Source organism: Lissotriton vulgaris, chromosome 3_1 (genome assembly GCF_964263255.1).
Source record: "Lissotriton vulgaris chromosome 3_1, aLisVul1.2, whole genome shotgun sequence".
NCBI lineage: Eukaryota > Metazoa > Chordata > Amphibia > Caudata > Salamandridae > Lissotriton > Lissotriton vulgaris.
Window position 1 is genome coordinate 883057201 of NC_141689.1, and position 14189 is coordinate 883071389.

Consider the following 14189-nt stretch of genomic DNA (forward strand, 5'->3'; position numbering starts at 1 on the left):
TTGCAAGCAGCACTTTGCGTGACAGGGGCGTTCCATGGGCGTTGCTGTGAGTGTTCCCACCAACACCATTGGAACCAGACACATTTCCAGATTTACGAGAAATCATAAATCTGGAAATGCGTCCGAATGCTAGTAGGGAGGCGCAAAGAGGAGAAATGTATTAATTTCTCCTCATTGTTTTCCACTTTCTGGTCGTGCTGCATTCTGCAGCACACTTAGGGGTCGATTAGGATCGCGGACGGACTTGAGTCCGTCCGCGACCCCAGAGTATGAGGGAACGTCCGCATGGGCTGCGGCGTTCCCTCATGTGCGATTAGGATGTGACCGCCACCCTGGCGGTCACATCCTGGATATTTAACATTGCGGCGGGTGCTGCTTGAAGCAGCACCCGCCGCAATGTTAAAAGTGCATGTGTAACATTTACATGCACAAAGCGGCAGGCACCGCGCGGTGCCTGCCGCATTGTGCATGTAAATGCTGGGGGGTACCATAGGTACCCCCCATGTGCACCCCCCACCCACCAACACCCTGGGGGCCCGCAACGGGCCCCCAAAATCAAAAGTACACATGCTTTTCCACGGCGGAAAAACCGCCGCGGAAAAGCATGTTTTCAAATGCTTCCTAATTTGGCCGGCGGTGTCTGATAGACACTGCCAGCCAAATGAGAGCTTTTCCGCCGCGGTTGTAATCCGACCGCGGCGGAAAAGCAGCGGACAGAAACCAAGACCCACCAGCCATCGTAATGTGGCGGTGGGTCTTTGGTGAGCCCGCAATGGATTTTCCGCCTCCTCCGGGCCGGAGGTGGCTTCCGCCGGCCCGGAGGAGGCGGAAAATCCTCCATCCTAATCGGCCCCTAAGTAAGAGGAAATCACCTCTGGTGATTGTTTATGTGCAGGAAGGGTTCCCTTCCTGCACATAAACAATCATTTCAACAATTACATTTTGCAAGTTCTATGTGTGCTAATGCAGTCCAAAAAACGTGTCTGCATAGTTGTGCCCCATTTCATGGGAATTGGCTTGTAATACTCGTATTTAGGTTCGGAGATACTAGCCTGATGCACACATTCCAGACATACAGCATCTCACCACAAAATCTTCCCTCCTCTTCTGACCCGTCAACCAATCATAATTTTCTTCCTATACATTTCATGTTTCAGTTATGTAGCAAGTTTCATCATCCCCACTAAAACCTGAGTCCTTAGGCGGAGTGAAGCCAGATTTCACATTTGTTCTCACTAGTCTTCAGTATGGTTATTATCAGTACATGTAATTGACCTTTTGTTTATCTCTTTGAGATATGCTGGCAAGATAGCTGAGCAATAAAGCAAAGTCACTGTGAAATGTTCTTTTAATGGTTTGAAAAATGACATCAATAAGCTATGTGACAACTAAACAGCTGAAAAAGTGCAAAGGTTTGAAAATGTCATCCAATGCAGGACATTGATAAATACCTAGGCAGCACTGCATGCACAAGCCTGACTACCAGCTGTAACCAATTGCTTATAGAATAGAGGTCCAGATGTTAAAATTGCTTTCGTGGTCGCACATCCTATCTTTCACAAAATAACCAGTGCTTCATTTGTAAAAATATAAGTGCAATGGCCTGAGGCTTTAATATATTGTTTTATTTTAAAGTATTTTAAATATTTTTTCTTATTTATAAGTTCTGCTCAAAAACAAAACAGTGCCACGACGTGGTTGGTTGTCATAGGTAAGAGCTAGTGTTTTGAAATGAGTACTGGTGCCAAGCACCAGCAAACACCATGGCAAAATAAACACTGTAAATAACAGACTTTTCGACCATAAAAACATAAATCTCTGTATATTAATGGTACTTTGCAATTCATTCAAAATTAGAAAGAGAAATGAGTGGGAAAGGGGCATCCTCCTAGTCTGTGCTATTGAAAAAGAAATATATTAATATGTGATGTGGTGATACATGTAGAAGCCAGTGGTGGCTCCTCTGCAATGGCGGAGGAGTGTCGTCCTACTGCTTTTAAGCAGTGTAACGTAAAGGAAACCAAAAATATTTTATGTTTCTCTGCTGCTTAGTTTGCGGGCAGGCAGGTAGGTGGGTTATGTGGGGCTGCTCTGCTCTCGGAGCATGAGAGGAGTGTTTTGTTCACTCCTAATTGCGCAATGACTGTTTGTTCTGCCCTCTCGGGCACCCTAAACCAGTCATTTTATTTATTTATTTATTTTTAACATTTATACAGCGCACAAATGCCCTGGGGCGTCTCGGCGCTGCAGACAGCGGACAAAGTCTATGAGAGTGTTTATTGATTAAACAACCAGGTCTTTGCCATTTTTCTGAAGACTAGCAGTGACTAACATGACCTGATCTCAAGCGGGAGGGAATTCCAGAGTCTGGACACAGTGACAACAAAACCGCCAGTCGTCCCACGAGACGGTTCTTGTGCGTGGAACAGAGAGATGAAAAGCATTCAATGACCGCAGTAAGCGGTTGGGGTTGTAGGTAGTCAGATGATTTATTAGAAACTGGAGACCAGTCTTACGGGAGGCTTTATACGTGATGCATAGAGCCTTAAACTTTATTTGATTCCTTACTGACAGCCAATGATAGCCTTTGATGATGTGTGAAATTGATTTAAACTTGGGGGTTCCTGACAGCACTCACAGCCGCATTCTGGACGGTTTGCAATTTTTGTATGACCCTGCTTTGTGCATTAGCAAATAGTCCATTGCAATAGTCCAGAGATGACATCACCAGAGTGATGATCAATGTTTTACCTGAGTTCAGAGGGAGATATGGTAGGAGCTTTTTGATCATACGGAGTCTATGAAATGCTGCTGATGCCACTAGATTAGCATGTGGTGCAAATGTTAGTTTGTCATCAAATAGAATGCATAAGTTCCTGACCTTGGTGACTGGGCTTGGGGGAGGGCCTAATGCAGGTGGCCACCACATGCTAGACCATGTGGGGGACAGCTTACCAAAGATAATTACCTCCGTTTTATCGGAATCTAATTTTAGACAATTGCTGGCCACCCAACTACTGATGGCCAGCATGCCCTTTTGAAAGTTAGCTGCTACTTTTTCTCCATTGTTGTTAATGGCAAGCACTAGCTGGGTGTCATCAGCATAAGAAGTAAGGTTAATCCCATTGGCCTTGATGACTCTGGCTAAGTCCGACTCATATATATTAAAAAGTGTCGGACTTAGGGATGAGCCTTGCGGGACTCCACAGGGGAGTGTCAATTGGGCCGATTTGAAGGGGCCCAATGTCACCGCCTGAGTTCGATTTGGTAGAAAGGATGAGAGTAGTCCTTTAGCTTTGTCATGGATTTCCATTGTGGTGACACGGTCGATCAGAATGGTATGATCGACCATGTCAAATGCAGCTGAATGGTCTAACAGTATAAGCACAGCTGTGCCTCCCTGGTCCATGATGGTTCTTATTTCTTCAGAGGCCTTAATCAATGCTGTTTCAGTGCCATGTGCTTTCCGGAAACCAAATTGGGATTCATCTAACAAGTGGTGATCTTCAATGTATTTGGAGAGTTGTCGATTCAATAATTTTTCAACCACTTTGGACGGGAAAGGTAAACTGGCTATGGGTCTATAGTTCTTGGTGTCCTCCGCATCTAAGTGGGATTTTTTTAGTAGTGGCTTGAGTAAAGTTTTCTTCCATAAAATGGGGTAAATCCCTGAGCTAAACATTACATTGCAGATTTCTGCTAGTACAGGGGCTAAAAGGTCAAAAATTAATCCTAGAACAGATGGAGGACAAGGATCATTGGCTGAGCCAGATTTTATGGTAGTTATTACATCAGTAATTTGATTCACTGTGACTTTTTCAAACTGTACAAAAAGATGATCCTGAGGGTTGGTGGCTATAGACTGATTACTCTGATGTGAGTGTAGTGAGAATTCGGAGTATATGTTGTTTACTTTATAATCTGCAAGGGAGTTACAAAATGATTGAGACATCAATTTATTCACACTTTCCCTGTTCCCCATGCAGGCTGGATTACAGCCTGCATGGAAAACATGCCCAGGCCCCCATTCCCTATTTGAGCGTCGAACCAGGACGCTCAAAACCAATCACAACGCAGCATTGCAGCATTGTGATTGGTCAGGGAAGCTTGGCTGTGCTTTCTGTGCCTCAGTCCGAGGAGGAGAGCAGGAGCAGAGACACGGGACCCGGCGCGGCAAGGTTAAGTGTTTATTTTATATATATATTTTTTACCTTGCACACGGTTTCCCCACTGGTCTCATCCCTCCCGTGTGCCTGCACCCACCCTGCCACCTGTGAACCATGCCAGCCTCCACTGGTAGAAGCTGTCATTATGGAAATGTTCGCGTTATGAGCAATTCTGTCGTTGATAGGTAGCCAGTGTAGCGATCTCTGGGGATTTGAAATGTGGTAGATCTTTCATAGGCCAGTGACTAAGCTGAGTGTCATGTTTTCCGTTTGTTGTAATTTCCTGAGTTGCTTTATAGGCAGTACACGATAGGCCACGCTTCTGCCTCATACATTTAAGTGAAACAGGAGGTTTTGCCACCTCTGACAAATATGCATTTTTGCAAAGTAGTCACTGTGCAAAAAAATTTACCCTAAGCACACTGACTGGTTTGTGACCTGTCCTTTGTACTTTGGGTTTATAATTCCTATTGTTATAATGCCAAATCAGGCAATTTCAAGCAAGAGTTAGCATTAATTTAGCAAGCTTTGTGCATAAGATAATTCACGGTGCACCTCATACATGCAAATCTATAATACTGATTATTTTTCTGGAATTTATGTAAAACTAGTTGAATGGCTGTTTCGTAAAGTTCTTACAGCAAATAAAAATTGTTAGTAGCGTTGTACTGATTTCTTATAATAGCATGTAATATCCGGGTGCTTACATCACAATGCCCTGTTTATTTACAGTGAAAGAAAATTAAACATCCTTGCACCTACTTGAACTCTATAACATGCTTATTAAAGTAAAAATATAAGATTTAAGAGTGTGACAGCGCTTCGTCTCCCACGATACATCAACTTTTATGCATTTATCTTCTGCTGTTGCAGGAATCAGGCCTGGGCTGTCGGTTTACCATCACATGGGCTAATTAAAATATCAAAACAATTATTAGTCTTTTTCAGTCAATAAAGAGAGGCTGTTATGAGTACTAAAGGGTTTTATTAATCAAAAATCGTTAGTAGATCATCTTTATTAGTTCACAAGATAAATTCAACAAGTTAATCATTAGAATTGTATTAGAAATCAGTAATTAATCAATAATCAATAATATTGAATAAAAATGCATTCAAGCATGTTCCATGAAAGAAAGAATCTCTATTCGAAGAATAATGAGACAAATGAGTTAGTTAGAACCTGTAAAGAGTTGTTGCTCAAGATAGTGAGAGAAAAGCATATAGCTTTAGCATCAAAGTCAACTCAGCAGCCAAAAATGTCAAAGCAGAACTTCTCATGAAGAGAGATCCAAGAAACTCGTCTCAAAGCAATGTGAGCATTGGTTAGGATAATTGGGAACATTTCTAGGGTATGTGGGCTAGAAAGTCCACGCAATAAGATTATCTTTCCTACTTTAGGTACATACACTTCTATAAACAACACATTTTGTAAAGTTTTGAAACATTTTGTTTCTTCCACCTTCTGCCAATCATTGTTTGATGATCTCCTGGGAACAGAATCACTTCTCACCTTCTCAGCCAAAAAAAACAATAGTCCTTAGACAACACTGCTAAGTTTGCAACTTTATTGTAGCAGGTATGAGTTAATGTGGGTCAGCTTCTCATTCAGGTTCGTTTTCTCACATATTCCAGCTACTGCTAACCTTCTAATAACAACTATTTAAACAATAGCCTATGTAGAACTTGAAATATCAATATGGTAAAAAATCATTTTGCAGCAAACATTTACTGAAAGAAACAATACTAGTTAAAAAAGGGTCAAGATCAAGTTTAAATGCTGATTCCTCATGTAGGAGTTGTTCATTTCACTAATAAATGACAAAACTAATCAGTTGTTAACAGCAAGCTTTGTTTAAATAGAAACATTCTTTGGAAATAAGTGAAACTTTTTATATATAATTTCCATAAAAAGGTCGGGAGTTAAATATTTTAGTTGCATCTGCATGCTTTAGTCAAGTTGGTTCCTGATCAAGAAATAAACATTATATGTGTGTTTCAACATTCTAAGCAATCAACTGGTCAAGCAGTGTTCCTTTAGCCATTTGAGGACTAGTATGTGTAAATGTGGTGGCTGAGTACAGAAATGTTCAAATTTAAACACATGTTGTGTTCACTAAAGCTTGCACTTTAATATTGTACGTTCATTATAAACTATATTATTTTCATTTTATTCAAATCTCCCCCACACTTCCCGTAATCAGTATTGGAAAAGATAAATGTGACAGGAGCTGACACTCTTGTAGTGGGAGTCCTGGCAAGTGCCAGACTTCCTCATGAAAAGGATGGGGAGAACCTTGAAATAATATAGATATTATGCATTTCGCAAATGCTGATCTTGTGATTCATGAATCTTCTCTTACAAGTGCTAATGCGAAAATGAGGCTAAATACGTCATAAGCAGGAGTACAGTGCATGTCTAAGTATAAAATGGGCATACACAATGGTCGCAGATAACAATATGGTGTTTTCATTAAAAAAAACATCTCAAATCAGCATAAATCAAAATGAATTAAAATACACAAGCACCTGATTTCACAATACTCTGCATTCTAACATAACTTTTCTTATCTCTTTCCCAAGAAGTACTGGGTAGGTCCTGGAATTTGCCTTGACCAGAAGCTGGAATTTAGGTGTGGATACTCCAGTAATACTTATTCAAATGATACACGCTGCTTACTCAGCATTTTTGTGGAGAGGTTCAGCCCCTGAAATGTATTTCAACCATCAGAGAACGAAAGCCGGCTGCCTTCAGCAGAGCCTCATATCTACACTCATGGGGCCAGCAGGACCATATTCACATGTATCAGGTAAAAACTAGCAAGTTATATGATGGAGGTACAGAGGTCCAGCACATACAGGCTTAGGGGCATATTTACAAGGGCCTTGCGCCATGCTAAAAAAATCAAATAAAATAAAAATGTAAATTGATACTTGTATAGCGCACTACTCACCCGCAAGGGTCTCAAGGCGCTTGTGCGAATACCGCTGTGGAACCCATCCTGGCTTTCCCTGTGAGGCGTCCACTCCTGGGCACCCCCAAGGTGGAGGCCAGGCATCCTTAGCATTGTGGGGGCCTTTGTGGAGATTAAGCAAGCTATTGCCCAGAGTTGGAGAGTGGGACTCCATGATTAGAATAGGCACCGAGGCGAGAATTATCAGGTCCGTGGAATTTTGAGCCCAAGACTCGCCGAGGCGGGGAATTGAAACCTGGTCCCGGGCCAGACCTCTGCATCAGGGTCTGCCGCTCTTTTCATTGAGCCACACTTCTCCACTTCTCCACTTGCATCACACAACGTGGTACATGCACAATGCAAACCTCCATATTTATGAAGTCACTAAAGCCACTTTGTATGGCTTTCAATAGCTTCACAAATATGAAGCAATGCAACGCAGCGCAAATTGATCCGTTCGTTGCCTTGCTCTCGGCAAGAGAGGCGTTCCATGGGCCTAGCGGCGGGTGTTCCCATGCAACTCCCATTCTTTTTGATACATTCCCAGATTTACAAGGACTTGTAAACTGGGAATGTGTCAAAAACTTACACCTCCCCAAGTGAGGCGCAACGAGGAGAAATTAGCTTATTTTTCCTTGTTTTTAGATAGAGCATGACAGCACGCATTCTCTGCCTGCAAGACATCATGTATTTGCTAAAAGGGCTTTGATCTTGCCTGCTGCTTCACATAGGTTGACTTCAGAGTAGCTTCTTCTTTGCTGGCTCCTGATTGATTTGTGCACCTGATACATCTCTTCTTTTTGTAGCTGAGGAGCACCTCTCAACTACAGATTAATTCCCCTTAATTAAAGGCCATCCGCTTTGATCAGGTTCTATTTCTTCTACTCCCCCCCATTCCCCGGCTCTAAGGCTTAACTCACTCGGTCACTTTTGGATGCTTTACGGCCACTCTGCTTTCTCACACAGCAAGGCAGCCTCTTGTTCTAAATTGGGGTGAGCACTTCCCAGTAGTGCTGATGGTCTGTATTCATATTTAGTGTGCTTTATTATGCAGCTACCTACCGCACGGTGCCCGCTTATGTCTTTACTAATCCGGACCAAGCCTTTCCAGACACACTTAGTCCTGCGGACCACATATACATGTGCAGCACAGTCTTTTTCTCCATGTCTTGGTCTTGCATATTCCTAATATGATCCTCCTTTGAGTAGCTCAACTTGTGTACAACCAGGTTAGCTTTTTATTTTTTCACCATATCATCTTGAACTAAGGTCACATGGAGCCTCTCACTTTCGTGCTTCCTTTTAGCCATTTAAATCAGGCCGGCACAGAGGCAGTGCTTCCTACACTGATCTTCAGCCTACACGCAGACGAGACATGCCACCACCATAGAGGCGGTAAGGGGTCCCAGTATTAGCAGCCGTATTAGCAGCGTGTATGGTTAACTCTGGATTCTCTATTTCCACATATGACTCTTTAAAGCCATCTCTCCATACATTTGCGCATGCAATATGACTACTCGTAGGATGTGGTATTACCATTCCTACCCAGATAGACTTTCAGCCCTGTCTGCAGCAGTATGATGAAGTGCTAAGAAGTTTCGGCTCTAAATATCATTATTGATTAATAACATATATATATAAAATTGCATAGTAGGTTTACTCTTGTAGCTCCCGCTATGCTACTAGAGTTTCAATTATAATCATATCTCAGATGTGGAACACACAGCAAGCCCTGCTTGAAGAAGTCAAGCTCAATGACAAAGCGATACAAAAGGGGATGATAGACAGAGTGTTTGAACCAATCAAAGTGCTTGTATTGTCAATGCTCCGTCCATCATTTCCTTTGGTTTTTGTTTGTTTGCCATAAGTTGGCAGGGTATGCTCAGACGTGGGTCCCTTGCTCACTTTGCCACTGGATTCAAGCAAGCCGGGCTGAAGAAGGCTGAAATGCCAGAAATCGGTCCCCGGTAGCTTGTTTCCGGTCCAGGGAAGGCATGGCTTGGCAGTTCGGGGTGGACTGTTCCCATGAGGCACAGGGTCAGACTGATTTGCATATGGCCATGTCTGAACTGGGGTGGCAGAGTGGGCTAAAGAATGGTGATGGATTAAACCCAGATCAGTTGACTGGGGGTGAGTGCTTGTATTGTCAACGCTCCGTCCATCATTTCCTTTGGTTTTTCTTTGTTCGCCATAAGTTGGCCGTCTTGTAGTGACCTTTGGCGGTAACAACTTCAGCAAGCTCTGGCAGCCTTCTGCAGAGGATCCTCGGTGCGTGTGCAGCAGGGGAAAGACGGGAGACGGGAGAACAGCTGCTCGCGGACCGTGCCCTTACGCTCCCACGCATGGTGCTTCCCAATTCATCTTGAGGCTCCCAGCTCCCAGTCCACAGCCTCTGACCCAGCCCCTACCGGGTCTTTGAGGGGAGGAGAGGACCGGGCGCGGCGCGCCGAAGCGGTCCTGGTGCAGGGGAGTCTTGAAGCAAGTTTTCAGCTTGGAGCAGAAAAGCAGGTGATGGCGTTTCTGAGCCGTACCTGACAGCAGAGGTTCCTGTGTCCGAGCTGCTCGAGATTGATGTGCTGGGGGCCAGGTTACGGTGATCTGCAGTCAGCAGTCGGACAGCCCAGCGGATCTACCGCTTCCACGTTCCTCCTCCTCCTCCCTCCTCTCGGACGGTGCAGGCTGAGCTAGCAGCAAGAGGTGAGCGTGCGCCCCCCCCAGCACCCCCCAACATCATAGCCCTCTCGCTGTCAGGTCCGGTTGCGCGATTGCTTGCAGAAAAGCGGCAAGGGGAAGGGTAACAAAGGGAAACACAGGGGGCAAAGGAAACTTAAACCTGAAAAAACCCCTCCACCTTAAGCTCCAACCTCAATCTTCCACCCTATTTCAAGCCCCTCAATCTACCAACCCTCACCCTTACGCTTAAGCACCAGCAAAAATAGAGCCAGAGAAGCTAGAGGGATTCGAGGATCAGAAGTGCAAAAGGCTCAGAGCTCGAGTCAGAAGTTGGCCAGAACTTTTGTAGAGGAGCCAGCAGCCCGCAAGAGGCATAAGAAGACATAAGGAGACACACAGAGACCCAGGATAGAAAGGGCAGAAGGGCCCGAAAAGGGACAAAGGGAAACACCAGAAACACTAGAAATGAGGTCTGGGAGGCAAAGGGACAACACGGCCACCACAAACCCCCCGAAAAGGCTAAGGAAAACAAAGAAGAAGCTCAAGAGGGACTTAATGGACGTGGGCGATGAAAGCGATGGAAGCGGAAGGGACCGGGGAAAGAATGAAGTAGAGGAAGGATCCTCCTTGGTCTCCCCCTTGCTCACTAACCCTGGAGGCTCCAAAGCTTACGAACACCCATGCAGTACCAACAGCAACAAACATTGCTTTCAACCAAAAATCTATACAAAATTCGCATTCATCAAAGACCCTAGTGCAGCCCTCTATCTTAATAGTGCCAATACAATTGACCTACCATCACCACTTAACCCAACCAAAGTACATGGAATAACCTCAGAAAAGCACAAGTCAGAACGAGTGGGGGTGGAGGAAAGGAACCAACCTAATCCCCAAAAGAGGGACCTCATCTCTGACCACAAGGCCCAACCTGCAATCAGTGAGGAAGCGAGCATAGGACCACCGGGGGAGCACTTAGTACTGGTTGACGGACAGAGACAAGAGGGGGACGATTCAAACACAGGAATAACAGCGAAGGGCACCGCGCAAGACCACTTAAATGAAATAACAACGGCAGACCTAAGGGCCAAAACAACCATAAACCACGTATCAAAGGCGATTATGGGGAGGTATCATATAACCTTCACAAGCCAAACAAGACAAAACGAACTATACAGTGGCAAAGAAGAGGACAGTCATGAACACCGCACACCCCAGAAGAGAACTCAAGGTCCACCAGGAACCACTGAGGGTCATGGCGAACCAGATATGGCAACTAAATGGGGGCTCCAGGACCTGCCCCCTCAGGTCGACCCGAGCAAACTTTCCCCGAATACACATCAAACAACCCAAAAGGAAACAACACCCTGCAAACACGCAAGGAAAACGACAGTGGTTAATCAAGCAACGCTTGCCTCCAGGGACATGAAAGAATCTTATGCCTGGGCGGATCCTGATGAGGCTGGGCAACCAATTAACACAACAAAACAGGAAACAAGGGAACACGGCCAGTGCTCGCCTCAAACTAACGACCAAGCACACGAGAAATGTGATAAAACTGACCCACAAAAGGACAGAGCAGATCAAAGTTCCACCCCACCACTAACCGGTTCAAACGCTCAGAGCCAACCAGCCGCTCATGACAAACTACATGACATACTACCCAGCACCGGACTTACAATACCAAGGCTAAATGACCTTGAAACCTCGTACCTTACTCCGGAAGAGTGGGAAGAACTGGTTGCATCCTACCCAGCAGATACAGAACGAGAACTGCAAGGAGAGGGTATCCGCGATAATCCAGGAAAAGAAAGACCAAAACCCAAGGAAGACATTTGGGCGTCCCTCCTGCAGACAATGGAACTATCAGTAAATGCCATTCAATACCAATCTGACAAGATGGACCTGCAGCTCTCTGTCCTCAACTCCCTGGCAATATTTGTCTCTAATATTGATGGCAAGCTAGCCGAGCTAAATGGCATGATAAAAAGAGCACAATCTGAGACTCAATTAATAGCTTCAAACTGCTGTTGTTTCACCATAGTGGACAAACTGGTAACGCTTCCAACAGCATTGGACAACCTCCTATATGATATAAGGACGGCAGTCAAAAACAACCATCCATTCAATCACACGGAGAGAAGGCAAGAAACCACGCCATCCGTGCAAGAAGAAATACAGACTATAAAGCAGGAGAACTCAAAGACACCCACAGACCCATTCCCGCTCAGGAAACAACCAAACAATAAGAATACACTGGCCACTAACAAACAACAATTTGAAGAAACTCAAACTCCCGCCACAGAGAGTACAGCGCTCTCCGCTAAAAAGAACCAAAAAGACGGAGCATTAACCCCTCCTCAAAAAGGAAAAGTGGGAAGAAAACAGAAAAGGAAGGGAAGAAACCAAAGGAAACTGACAGGGGTTATAGCATGGTGCAAGGACCGGAGCAGTGATCAACCAGCAGTAAACACACCACAAGCCAGTCAGACTGCGAAGGGCGACATATCAGCGTGCGAGCACACCACCACGGAAAAGAAAGGACCTGGGACAAAACTTGGAATAGACTCGGCACCGAAGATAAGTTCCATCAACAGCACCTCGACCGAAAGCAAGAAAAATACCTCGAGCCCGCCACAAGCAGCCAAGAAGATTGGCAAAGACAAGACCGAAAAGAGGCACAACTTACAAACAGCCACAGACTCACCTGACAGAGAAAATCAAGAAAGAACCGAACAGAGCACTCAAAACCACACCAAAAATCCCACGAAGAAAAGGGAGGAAAAACAGCCTCAAGCAACTCCCGAGCAGACTGCTATAATGAGGGAAAATACACCCATACAAGAATTGCAGGAAACCAACAAATCGAACGACCAACGCAATGTAGCAGGACCCAAGGAACCTTCCAACCAAAGAGAAACCCTAACCAACACCACTGAAAATACTCAGCTGCACGATAGAGGACAAGACGGCATTACCACACTAATATTCCACCCTGAGTACCAATCAAGAGGCCCAATGGACATCCTTAATAGGGGAAATATATTACGGCTGCTGAAAACCATAGACAGCCTCAAGACTATATCATCAGCTGACTTGGAATCAGTAGAATTTATGGAAATCTTGAGGCAACCCGGAGCAGAATCAACAAAAACAGTATGGGTCACAGGAGAACTCCCCAAGAGAATATTAAAAGAAAAAGAAAAGTTTGACTCCTGGGGAATTAAATTAGAACTCTCTTCTCAAACAAGATATCCAGACCCCTTATTATACGACAGTCAACAAAAGAAAACAAAAGAGCTATCTATCAAAAAAACTGTTCTAAGAGGAGCACGAAGCAAAACACCAGAGAACCTAGCGTACTTAGACCAGTCTGATACCAGAATACTGGCCAACGACAGCCAGCCCTTATCTAACTGGAGCTGGCTCTCAAGGACCATAAACGCAAAAGAGTCAAATCAATGACAAAACAATACAAAATTAACGAATTCCACCAGTACACTTAGCTTATGCTCATGGAACATCAACGGCCTAAGCGACAAGCTCTCAGACTCGGACTTAAAATCCTACTTGACAAAATTTACTATTATCTCTCTGCAAGAAACTTGGTCCGAGTCTCCACCAGCACTATCAGGATACAATCTGATTTTTCAACCACCTACTCAGAGCTCAGTGTTCGGCCACAAGAAAGGTGGCCTCGCCATATACAGCGCGCTTTCAGTGATAACGAAGGCCGCCCCACTAGACTACAACATAGCCGCTCCTAATGCACTGCAAGCGATACGACTGTCACTCCGCGGGCAAGACACAAACGAGGACATCATCTTAGTAAACCTCTACTTGCACCCCAGGGAGAAAAAGAAGGGAGCACAACAACTGAAGGAAGAACTCGTAAAACTATTGAAAACCGAGAACACAAATAGCCTAATTATCACAGGGGACTTCAATCTAAATATGCTTAGCACCTTGGATCCTGAAACCAAAGACGACGAGGACCCGTTCGCCTGGGAGTACAACCACCAAGACTGCACCTCGGGAGGCAGAACCACAAAAACATCAAGGAGCCTGCTGGCCAAACTAGAAGAGCTGGGCCTTAGGGCACTCAATGGCAGATTTTCAGGCGATCGACCGCAGTCTGCGACATTCCACAGTACACTGGCAAGCTCTACAATTGACTTTACCTTCCTTTCTCGCAGCCTGTACTACAGGGTAAGAGATTTCCACATCAGCCCAATGGATTACAGTGACCACCTGCCCCAGGAAACAACGATAATCACACCGACAATACCAAACCCGCCAGGCGCCAACAACTTGGGTACGGACTTTACAACAAACGAAAAACGGGTAAAATGTAAAGTTACCGACCCACAAAACCTTTTAGAGCAAGCGAAGCATGCTCTCC